This window comes from Canis lupus, chromosome 20, assembly GCF_011100685.1.
Source record: "Canis lupus familiaris isolate Mischka breed German Shepherd chromosome 20, alternate assembly UU_Cfam_GSD_1.0, whole genome shotgun sequence".
NCBI classification, from domain to species: Eukaryota; Metazoa; Chordata; class Mammalia; order Carnivora; family Canidae; genus Canis; species Canis lupus.
In genome coordinates, this window is record NC_049241.1 from 52595168 (window position 1) to 52607371 (window position 12204).

Sequence of the window (12204 nt, forward strand, 5' to 3'; positions counted from 1 at the left end):
ACGATGTCTTGTGCAAGGAGGCGGGTTGCATCAGCCCACTGCTATCCCAGCCTGTTGCACAGTCGAGGGGGTTGGGCGGTTACCAGGCACTGACTAGTAGTCCTTCATGGCTCACACTGAGGGTGGACATAGGTGATCCCCTCCTCTGCTCTCTTAGCCAAGACAAGACTCATGGACTAAAAAAGCAACCTTCTTGGTGGTGCCCAGGGTAGAATTAGAGTCTAAAAATTATAAGCCTGGGTCTCCCTAGCAGGAGACTTGCACGGCCCTGGTGTTGGGTCACTGCGTTTCTCTGGTGATGACCGCGATCATTAGAAGGCAGCATTGGGCATCAACTCCCTCCAGACACTGTGTACTCCACCCAGCAGCTGAAAATGACTCCTGCCCCACCCCCAGACAAGCCTCCAGGTGGAGCTTTGGCTGGAAGAAGAAGCCACCAGACCGGGGACCCAGAGCGAGAAGACTGATGAAGGACAACAGTGCCTCGGTGTTTTCCAGGAAGGCTGGAGTCCCAAACTGGAGGAGCCACATGAAGGATGCAATGGTGACAATAGCCAAACTATGGAAAGAGCCCAGATGTCCATCGACAGATGAAGGGATAAAGAAGATGGGTGTATATGCATGGAATGGAATATTACTCAGCCATCAAAAAGAATGAAATCTAAAAAAAAATAATGAAATCTTGCCATTTGCAATGACATGAATGAAGCTAGAAGGTATTATGCTAGGTGAAATAACTCAGTCAGAGAAAGACAAATACCACATGCTCTCACTCATATGTGGAATTTAAGATACAGAACGGGGGGCGCCTGTGTGGCTCGGGGGTTGAGCATCTGCCTTTGGCTCAGATTGTGATCCCAGGGTCCTGGGATCGAGTCCTGCATCAGGTTCCTTGCAGGGAGCCTGCTTCTCCCTCTGCCTGTGTCTCTGCCTCTCTGTGTCTCTCATGAATAAATAAATAAAATCTTTAAAAAAAGAAAAGAAAAAGAAACAGAACAGATGAACATAGAGGAAGAGAAGGAAAAATAAGATAAGATGAAAATAGAGAGGGAGGCAAACCATAAGAGACTCTTAACTCTAAGAAACAGACTGAGGGCTGCTGGAGGGGAGGTGGGGGGAATGGGGTGACTGGGTGATGGCATTAAGGAGGGCACGTGATGTGATGAGCACTGGGTGTTGTATGCAACTGATGAATCACTAAATTCTACCCCAGTAACTAATAATACAATATATGTTAGCTAAATTGAATTTAAATAAAGAATTTTTTTAAAAAAGAATGCGGGGGTGGGAAGGGAACTGCTGGGGAATGGTGCTGTGTCCCCTGACGTGCCTCCCGGGGGTGCAGTGGGGGACTGAGGCCATGCAGGTCCCCAGCCACATGAGTCCCCATCACTAGCAGAGACAGGCAGGGCTAGGAATACAGGTGCACGGACGGCCCCCGGCCCCAGGGGCTGACGCAAGGGCTCAGAGGCTGTTCCTCGCAAGATGTCTTTAGCTAGGCAGGTGTTGTAAAGGTTTCAGCACATGACACCCCCCGGGGGCTCACCTCGCCGAGCCTCGGGGTCTTTGGCTGCAGGATGGGCCCAATGGAACCCATTTCCCTGGATGGCCGTGAAGATTAAAGGACAAAAATGAGCCATAGAGAAAGTTGGCAGAGAGTGGTGACCCCTCCTCCGTGATTCATAAGCAGCCCTGGGAGCCACTTCAGGACGCATCTGACAATTGAAGGTACATAAGGACACCGCGGTGCGCTTCTGTGGGCATCTTGTTATGAGAACGTTGGTTTCTTGGGTTATATTAAGATGCGGTTTTCCTGTTCGAGCCTCTGAAATCCCCTGTGGGTTCTCTGGGGGTTCAGCAGCAGGGGAAGAGGTAGGTTCTCAACAAGGAGTGGGCAGGAGGAGGAGGCCTAGCCTCCCCACACTTTGTGTTGCTGCCTGGACTTAGGAAACCAGCTGCTAGAGGTTTGGGGGTCACCATGAAGGGTCTGCAAGCAGGGCTACCACCAGTAGCAAATAAAAGCAATAAGAGGTCCAGGGGCTCCTGGCTGGCTCAGTCAGTTGGGCATCTGACTTGTGATTTCTGCTCAGGTCATGATCTCTAGGTCCTGGGATCAAGCCCTGCATCAGGCTCTGCACTCAGTGGGGGCGTCTGCTTCTCCCTCTCCCCATGCTCCTCTCCAACTGCCCCCATCGTGCTCTCTCTCTCTCTCTCAAATAAATAAATAAAATATTTTCCAAAAAAAAAAACTGATTCAAGGCATTAACAACTCCTCTTAGCTTTTTGCTCAGGCACATACACACTCGTGCACGTGCACACACAGAGTGGTGCAGTTGGAAGGGGACCAGAGGAACATTCCAGCAGAGGGCTGCAAGGGGATGGGGGAGGAAGCCTTGAGAAGGCCTGGCCGCTGCCTGTGCTGTGCCAGACCCTGTTCCAAGCCTGTACCTGCACCATCTCATCAAAGCCCCTGTCCTGGGAACCGACGCACAACAGAGGGCTGAACTGCAGTGTAGACAGAGCTGCTTGCACACCCAGGATCCACGGCAAGTGATTGGCACAATCAGGAGTTGGACTTAGAACCCCACCCTCTTAGCTCTGGCACTCTACTGCCTACACTCTCCAGCCAGGGATATTATAAGCCCCAGTGGCCGCTACCCCAGTTTTCTGATGTTATTAAGGGGCCCTCACGCCCCAAGACCCCACTATACAACTAGAATGGCTAAAATTAGCAAAGGGCATCGCTGAGTTCTCTTAATCCTTGCTGATGGGAATGCTTTTTTTTTCTTCCTTCAGCTAAAACAACAGAAGAGATGATTTATCGTCCACATGTTATATTCAGTCACAAATGAAAACAGAGTATTAGTCCCAAAAGTCACAGGTCCAGGGCAAGAACCAAAAGGAACTGTTTTGGGATCCCTGGGTGGCACAGCGATTTGGCGCCTGCCTTTGGCCCAGGGCGTGATCCTGGAGACCCGGGATCGAATCCCACATCGGGCTCCCGGTGCATGGAGCCTGCTTCTCCCTCTGCCTGTGTCTCTGCCTCTCTCTCTCTCTGTGACTATTTTAAATAAATAAAAATTAAAAAAAAAAAAGGAACTGTTTTGGTATCAGCGAGGTGGGTCTCTCCAACGCAGTCATTGCGATCACGTGGCAATGGATGTGATCTAGATCCTTTTTTTTTTTAAGATTTTATTTATTCATGAGAGACACAGAGAGAGAAGCAGAGACACAGGCAGAGGAAGAAGCAGGCACCATGCAGGGAGCCCGACGTGGGACTCGATCCCGGGACTCCAGGACCACGCCCAGGGCCAAAGGCAGATGCTAAACCACTGAGCCACCCAGGGATCCCCACTCTAGATCCTTTGAGTCAAGTTCTGGAAAGAAGGCCTGCTGTCCCACGGTTTGTACCCTCGTCCCCAGCCTCTGACTCTCCTTATTTCTGTTCCTGTGGCCTCCGGGGTACACAAGCTAGTGGTTGACTCGAACCTCTGCTTCATCTTTCTTCTCTTTCACAAAAATGGTGCGTTTCCCACACCATTTTGGAAGACACTTGAAATGATTCTCATAAAGTTGAATGTACACTCCCCATGCGACCCAGCAATGGCACTCCTAGGTATTTTCCCAAGAGGAATAAAAACTCGTGTTCACACCGAAACCTCAATGCAAGTGTTCATAGTGGTGTTATTCATGATCACCACCAACCAGATACGGTCTAAGTGACCATCCGTGAACCAACAGTGAGATACCTTATAACGCAATACTCCACAGGGATTAAAAAGGAACACACGTGGCAACGTGGATGAATCTCGAATGCGTTATGCTGGGTGGAAGAAGTCAAACTCAAAGGCCAAACAATTGTAGGATTGCATCTATATGATATTCTGGAAAAGACAGAACTTTAGGGACAGAGAAGAATTCGGTGATTTCCAGAGGAAGAGAAAGAGGATGCCTACCAAAGAGTATGAGGAAATTTTGGGAGGCACAGAATCGTTCTATATCTTTCATGGTTTGGGATACGTGAGTCTATGGATTAGCCAAAACCTACAGAATTGTACTCTCGAGAGATGGAATTTCACTATGTGTTAATCGTATCTCATTTTTAAGCATCGAAAGAAGAGGGAGGCCCATACTCAGAAAATGAGACCCTACTGGATATTTTCTCCCTTGGATCTCTCATGAAATGTGGTGAGAAATGGTAAGTAAGTCCTAGAGTGTAAGCTCCACTTCTGAAACACGAGTCCAGAGAGCAGGGGCTGCTAAGGCTGTGACCGTTGATGCTCTCACATCTTAGAGGAAGAGTTCCTAAATACAGCCAGTCCCCAACTTACAATGGTTCAACTTACAAATTTTTGACTTTGTGGTGGTGTGAAAGTGGTATGCATTCAGTAGACACCGCACTTCGAATTTTGAATTTTGAATTTTGATCTTTCCCTAGCCTGGCAATATGTGGTACGACCCTGTCGTGATGCTGGGCAGTGGCCGTGAGCTGTGGCTCCCAGTCAGCCATGAGATCAGAAACTTAAACCAAAAAGAAAAAAAAAAGAAACTTAAACCATCGACAGAAACTTAAACCACTGACATCTATTCTGGTTTTCGTGATCAGATTCAATAAATTACATGATATATTCAACATCTGATTACAAAATAGGTTTGTGTTAGATGATTTGGCCCAGTGTAAGCTGATGTAAGTCTTCTGCATATGTCAGAAGTAGGCTAAGCCAAGCTATGATTTTTGATAGTTTAGGTATATTGATTGCACTATAACTTATGATATTTTCAACTTATGATGGGTTTACCTGGGTATAACACCGTTGTGGGTCAATAATATCTGTGTGTGACAGTATGTACCAGTACTTTTTTCCCTGCATCCCTGCCAGCAATAAGTGTTATCATTTTTTCATGTTTTTTTATCTATCACATTTTTATGTGTTTTATGAAGACAGCTTGAAAATTTTAGTTCAGTCTTAGGAAATATTGGAAATCATAGATAAGTACATAGAACTTCACAAATTTTCTGAGGTCCAGTATAATTTCATCTACAATAAGATGATAATGAGATACACATTCTCATTCTTTTCTGTTGCTGTTGACACTCTCTTGGGTGTGAAGCGACACCTCATTGTTACTGAAATTCACACTCTCTGGGCTCCTGAGGACTATATTTTCATATGTCCTTTGGCTCTTGGTTTCAAGAAATACCTGTTTGTGTGATTTCTCAGTTTTCTATTTACATCGTTCGTCTTTTTCTTATCAATGCATAGAACTTCTTTTTTACACAGATGTACTAACCCTTCACAGACAACTAATTGATCTTTCCTTATTGGTTTTGTTTATAACATTTCCCCTTACATTTGTGTTAGTTTATATAGAATCAGATATTTCTGTCTTGTCATTCACATCTTCTGAGTTTCCTCTTTTTGTTCAAAAAAAGAAAAAAGAAAGAAAAGAAAAAGAAAAAAAGCTTTTCTTTTTTTTCTTTTCTTTTTTTCTTTCTTTTTTTTTTTTTTTTAGAAAAAAAGCTTTTCAACCCCAAGTGTAGAAATTGCCTTGTAAGTTCCTTCTACAATGTGTATTACTTTGGGGTCTTTATTTTCTATATTTGCTTTTTATTTATTTTTTAAGATTGTATTTATTTATTCACAAGAGACATAGAGAGGCAGAGGGAGAAGCAGGCTCCCTGCAAGGAGCCTGATGCTGGACTCGATTCTGGGACCCAGGATCACACCAAAGGCAGATGCTCAACCACTGAGCCACCCAGGTGCCCCTACATTTGCTCTTTAGCCCATCTGGAAATTTTTTTTTTTTCTTGCAGCAGAGAAAATATTTTACTCAACCACATCTCGATCAAAAGTGGGAGAAGGAAAGGGAGACCTAACGGACACAGGTGTCCCTCACTAACTCAAGCCATAGCCCCTCCCTTAGGTGGGCCGCATTGCATTTCCAGCCTGGTTTTGGGGGGGGAGGGTTCCCCCCTGCAGTCTTAGCTTGGAGGGCGGAGAAGCCCTGGGGAAGCACTGTCCTCTAGTGGCCACTTCGGTGATGGCAGCTACCGTCGGAAGTACCGCATTGGAAAGCTAAGGGCAGGATGGGTTCATTTCCTCCGGGGGTGAGGGGTGGTTAAAACTCCGCAGCAATATATATACCCAAAGGGGTTCAAATGAAGGATTCCAAAAGATATTTGCACACGCATGTTCACAGCATCATCAGTCATAATGGCCAAAAGTGGGCAACAACCTAAATGTCCATTGACAGATGATTGAATAAAACAAAATGCGTCCAGCCACATGGTGCAATATAATGGAGATGAATGGTGGGGATGGTTGCACCCAACAGTGTCGCGTGCTCAATGCCACTGAGCCGTGCACGCAGAAATGGTTAGAATGGGGCCACCTGGGTGGCTCAGTCGGTTAAGCCTCTGCCACAGGCTCAAGTCATGATCAGTCCTGGGATCGCTCCCTGCTCAGCGGGGGAGTCTGCTTCTCCCTCTCCCTCCACCCCTCCCCACCCCATGCTCCAGTTCTCACTCTGTCTCGCTCCCTCAAATAAATAAATAAAATCTTTAAAAGAAAGAAAAAAGAGGGCAGCCCCGGTGGCTCAGCCGTTTAGCACCACCTTGGGCCCAGGGCATGATCCTGGAGACCCGGGATGGAGTCCCACGTCCGGCTCCCTGCACGGAGCCTGCTTCTCCCTCTGCCTGTCTCTCTCTGTCTCTAATAAATAAATAAAATCTTAAAAAATATAATTAAGAAGAAAGAAAAAAGAAATGGTTAGAATCGTAAATCTTACATTACGTGTATTTTACCACCAAGGAAAGCCGTAAAGGGTGGTCCAGGCAGAGGGGACCTCCCGGGAGGTGAGACAGGGTCCTGGAGGGGGAGGAGAGCCCGGGGAGCTCCAGGAGGCCCCAGGGAGCTCAGCAGTGGGAGGAGGCAGTGAGGATGGAGGCCTCGACCGAGGGCAGGGGGCTCATTCTCTAGCGACTGGACCATGGGAGGGAGAGCAGGGCAGGACGACAGGGCAGGGGACAGGCCTGGGAAAATTTAAATTCTGGCAGGGGAGCCCAGAAGAAGAGGCAGAGAGACAGGAGAGGGGCAGAGAGAATTGGAGGTGGGGGAGAGACAGCCACAGAGGGACCAGAACCACCCTCCCTCCCAGGGCCACCCAGTGACGGCGTCCACGTGGGTCTCCGGGCTTCTGCACCCTCTGAGCCACCTTGTCCCTGCCTCTGCCCCTTCATTCCGGCGGGAGCCCCTCCAATGATGCCCATCAATCCTGCTGACAGTCCCTAAGGTCCTCCTGCAGGTCTGAGCACTGCCAGGTTCACCCATGCGACTGTCCCTCTCTTGCCTCACGGTGGCTACGCAGGTGTTCCCCGGACACGCCCAGCTCAGCCCAGCCCCCTGGCCTTTGGCCCCTGCCCTTCCTGCCCTCGGATGCCCTTTCCCGGGATCTTCATCTCCACGCCTGGCTCCTTCTGGGCATCCCCCCGGCTCAGTGCTAGTGGCCTTCCCCGACGACCCCCTGGCTAATGCAGTCACCACCCTGCCCACTCTCGGTCACATCACCGTATTTGCTTCCTTGCACAGCAATTCATCCCGGGGCGGGTCTGTTTCCTTGTTCACAGTTTGCCTCCAGCACTCCGGAGCGGGAGGGTCGTGTCTGCCTTGTTCGCCATAATCCCACGCTTCCGAAAAGACCCAGCATACAGTAGGCGCTCAATAAGTGTGTGTCGCATTAAATGAATAACCGAGGGTTGCAGAAGGTGTTGTGCATGCGGATCTGCGTGCCTCCCTGTCGCCCTGTGTCCCATGCGTGTCTTGTGTCTGGGTGTTTCTGCGGGCTGTCCTGTGTGCCTCCCTGAGGACAAGTGTGGACTTCTCGGTCAGCAAGGGTTTGTGTGGACGAGCCCCTGGGTCTGTGTGTTTTGGCTTTGGGGGCGTCATAGGGCACCCCTTGTATCCTTGTCTCCACATGTGTCCTCGCAGGCGTCTAGCATCTGCCTTGGGTGCGCGCATGTGTGTGTGTGTGTACGTGTGAGTCATTGTACAGCCACACGCATGTCTTCATGTCCATTCTGTGTGACCGTGTGTGACCACGTGCCCATGAGCACATGTGTCTGTGTTTGCGTCTCCCTGTGCGGCCCTTTCTGTCCCTGTGGTTTCATGTTTCTGGGGGTCCACAGGCCTGTTGTGCTTGCGTGTGCCTCTGTGGAGCGCTGCGCCCACATGTGAGTGCCACGAGTCCCCGTGCGTGTGCCGTGTGCAGGGTGTGCTCACCGCTGTCTAGTATCCCTCCACCCAAACAGGTTCAGGGGAAAATGAAGCAAAATAATTAGGGAGGGTTGAATTTCTTTTTATTACAGGAAAACATACTCAACATACATTTACCCCTTTTGCCATTTTTGAGTTCATTTACAGTTCAGTGGCACTAAGTACATGGTGTTAGGGACGCCGGGGTGGCTCAGTGGTTGAGCATCTGCCTTCAGCTCAGGTCGTGATCCTGGGGTCCTGGGTTCAAGTCCCGCATAGGGCTCCCTATGGGGAGCCTGCTTCTCTCTCTGCCTAGGTCTCTACCTCTCTCTGTCTCTCATAAATAAATAAATAAAATCTTTTAAAAAAAAAAAGTACATGGTGCTGGAGTTCAGTGTTTGTTACTTTCATTCTTTTTTTTTTTTTTTTTTTTTTTTACTTTCGTTTCATAGTTAAATGTTTATGGTGGCAGGAGGTAACACCCAGCCCGCAAAATTCGCAAAATTCGCGATCATGTTACAATGGGCTCTGCGAGCCGGGACGAGCTGGCTGTACCTTATCGGGGCTCCTCCTGGGCACCAGGTGTGTGGTTCCATGTGCCCCCCTTTGCAAGCTGTGGTCACGCCCCTGTGCATGCATCTGCACCCACCTGTCTCTGAGTATAAAGGAGCCTAGGCGTGCCCCACGTGCACCCAGGGGTCTCTGTGGGCAGCACCACTCTGCACACCCCCATGTCTACCTGGACCCACAGATGTCCACATACCCGAATGCCAGGGGACCCGCGTGTCTCTGCAGGAGTCACTGGCCTGAGTATACACTCCAGTGCCCTGCTGGTGCCACGGCTGAGCATCTCCTGCTAACTCCATGCTCAGTGGCATCAGGTTGGCACTGCAATTAGCTCCGTGGGAGCATTTACACCGCAGCAGTCGGCAAATGCAACGTAGCAGGACTTTTTTTTTTTTTTTCTGATCAGAGAGGTGGTTGTTAAACATTTATCAGAACACGATAGGGACCCAGATGCATCCGTGTGCCCATGTAGCCATGTGTGCACCCAAGCACACGCCAGTGCGGGTTCCTGGGGCATCTGAACACCTGTGTCTCCACGGATACACTTGACTTATGTGTCCCGTGCATCGCCGTGGACCCGTGCACCCGGACGAGGCCCTGGCACCCCGTTCCTCATCAGCAGTTGGTTCCACAGGAAGCTGCTGGGGTGGGGGAGAGGGTGCTGAGGCTCCCCGCCCCGCTCCCCACCCCACCTCTCAGGACACCTGCACATACAGGGCTGAACAGTGGGGGGAGGCTCCCTGCTCTGGAACCCTACCTGCGCTGTCCCCGGACCCCTTGCCTCGGCCCACGGCCAGGGTCGACAGAGGCGCCAAGCAGGCGGGCAGGCAGTTGAGGAAGAGGAAGCTGGGGCAGAGTTGGGTCACCCTGCGGTTCCCAGGGGCCCCGACCGGCCAGTGCTCCCCCTGGGCCTCCTGGAAGCCTTAGCCATGAGTCTTGGGGGCTGCAGGAGCTGGTAGCCAGCCGGGCCGGGGTTCCCACAGCAGCAAAGACAAGCCTCCCTCTGGTGAGTGACCGTCACGGGGGCGTGGGGGACAGATGAACCAAGAGACAGAGCAGCAGTGGGGCCGGGGGCTGGGGGGTCCCGAGGGGCAGCAGAGGAACCCTCCCCACAGTTTCTCTCCACTTTGCGGCTTGTCTACTTCCTGAGTGGGAGAGGAAGGCTGTTTGACTCCGTGTTTGTTCTGCGGAGGTCTGTGCGCCCCAGAGGTCACCCCAGGGGGCTGGGGCCCACGACACGTGCAGCCCATAAGACAGGAAGATGGAGCCCCTGATAGCCAGAGCCTGCACAGGGGACCCTGACAGGGGCGGATGGGTGTGCTCTCCATGGCAGAGGTACCAGGCATGCTTGGCTTTGTAAACTGGATCCCCCTCACCCTGGGGCAGTGGGGGGGGGGGGGGGCCACGACCTCCCTGAGGCCCCTCTCTGTGGCTTGGGTGTCTGACTTTTTTTTATTATTTTTTGGGGGGGTGTCTGACTTTTAAAACAAACACTGCCTCATAAGGTTGATGTCTGAGAGCCAGTCGGGAGGAGGGCCCATCCCAATCTTTTGAGGTCACCCAAGGAAGAGGAGGCCCCTCTTCTCGGGCTGCCTAGGTGGAGCTCCAGCACCCCACCCCCCGGAGCGGGAGACAGCCCCTGGCTCCCACAGAGGCCCACCTTGGGGAGCTTCGCCCCCGCCTGTCTGGAGTGGGGTGAAGGGGAGGAAGGCTGCGGTTTGCACAGGGCACACCCAGGCGTGCTTCCGCCCAGCCCCGGGCCACGCAGCCTGCAGGCGGCGTCGTGCACCAATGGGGTCTGGTGGCCCAGGAGCAGCCAGGAGGGGCTGGTCTGGGAGGGGAGAGCGGGCGCCAGGGAGAACCAAGCTGGTGAGTTAGGCTAGGGACATGTGGCGAAAGCCCTGAATGCCCCACTCAGGGTGCTGATTCTCGGGGGTGCTCTGCTGGCCCTGTCACCTGCGGTTCTGAGGAACGGGCTTAACAAGCAAGTGCAACCAAGGGAGGGCCACCCCCACTCTCGGTGACCTGTGAGTTTGCTGGCCTCTGTGATGAGCCCCTCCGGGAGGGCTTCCTGGAGGAAGCAGGCTTTTCACAGCAGTGTCAAACACAAACACATCCGTGTGTCTGTTCTGGGCCACATCTCCACATGTCCCCTTGGGCCCCCAGTGCCCCCGCCGGACACAGGGCTGGACATGGGGCCAGTGCTTGATACTGTCGCTGTGGAGGACGGAGCCCCCGGCCTCTGTGTGCCCAAGGGCAAGTGACTTCACCCTCCGGCCCAGGCTGCTCCTCTGTAAAAGGGTTGTCGCGGGTCTTGCACGTGGAATCTTAACGCGGTGCCTGGCACATCACAGGAGCTCAGGAAATGCTGTCTGTCCTTGAGGCCCGTCCCTGTCCCAAAGCCTCGCGTCAGCGGCCACAGGAGCACTGGCACCTGCCCTCCACCCAGAGGTCCAGGGCGTCCACAGGCACCTGTAGCCGGTCCAGGGAAAAGCGAGTGCTGGGCCCTGGGCAAATCACAGCCCGGAGCACAGCAGAGGGGGCAGAGCCATTCTCTGGGTTTCCAGAGAGTCTGGCCATTTGTGTATGATTGTGTGTGTGTGTGTGTGTGTGCGTGCATATGTCTGTGTGCACGTGGACATGGGTGTGAAGGTATGTCGGACTAGTGTGTGTACGTCTGCAGTTGTCCATGTGTGCTGGAGCCTGTTGGGTGTTTCTGTGTCTTTCTGTTAGTGAAAGATTCGGGGGTGGGTCACCGACTCGTGAGAGCTCAAGTCCCAAGGGAGGTGTAGATGGGGTCATCAGGGCCGGGGCTCAGGGGGGAAGTGTGAAATGCCCAAGGACAGAGTTTATAGGTCAGACAGAGAAAGGAAAATGAGCCAAGGCGGGAAGGGAGTCTGCTGAATGAGCAGGGGGGAGAAGCTGGAGGCATCGTGGGGGGTGGGGGGATGTTCAGGAAAGAAGGGGTCAAGGCGCCTGGGTGGCTCAGTGGTTGAGCATCTGCCTTTGGCTCAGGTCTCAGTTCGTGATCCTGGGGTCCTGGGATCGAGTCCCTCATCAGGCTCCCCGCACGGAGACTGCTTCTCCCTCTACCTGTGTCTCTGCCTCTCTCTGTGTGTCTCTCATGAATAAATAAATAAAACCTTAAAAAAAGAAAGAAAAGAAAGAAGGGGTCAGAGGCGTCCGGCAAAGGGGAAGCAGAAAAGTGTCCCTTGGATTTAGCCCCTAGAGAGAGCGGGAAGGCTGGAGGGGATGGCAATCAGCCTCCAGGGGCTGTGGGATGGAGCAGGTGCGAGTAGGCAAAGGCAGGCGTGCAGATAACCCTCCAGGAAAGGTCGCTGAAGAGTGACAGCCTTTTCCTCCGAGGGGGCGGTGGGGGCCAGGA

The 12204-nt window shown here is 52.0% G+C and overlaps 1 protein-coding gene across 1 annotated transcript in view; it reads left to right on the forward strand.

The window, feature by feature from the left end:
• The first annotated feature begins 9563 nt into the window (after positions 1 to 9563).
• ARHGEF18 (Rho/Rac guanine nucleotide exchange factor 18) overlaps positions 9564 to 12204 on the forward strand; it is an 85934-nt gene continuing 83293 nt past the window's right edge. The window contains exon 1 of the mRNA XM_038567395.1: positions 9564 to 9825. The gene's annotated coding sequence lies outside the window, so the exon portion shown is untranslated. The remainder of the gene's footprint in view (positions 9826 to 12204) is intronic.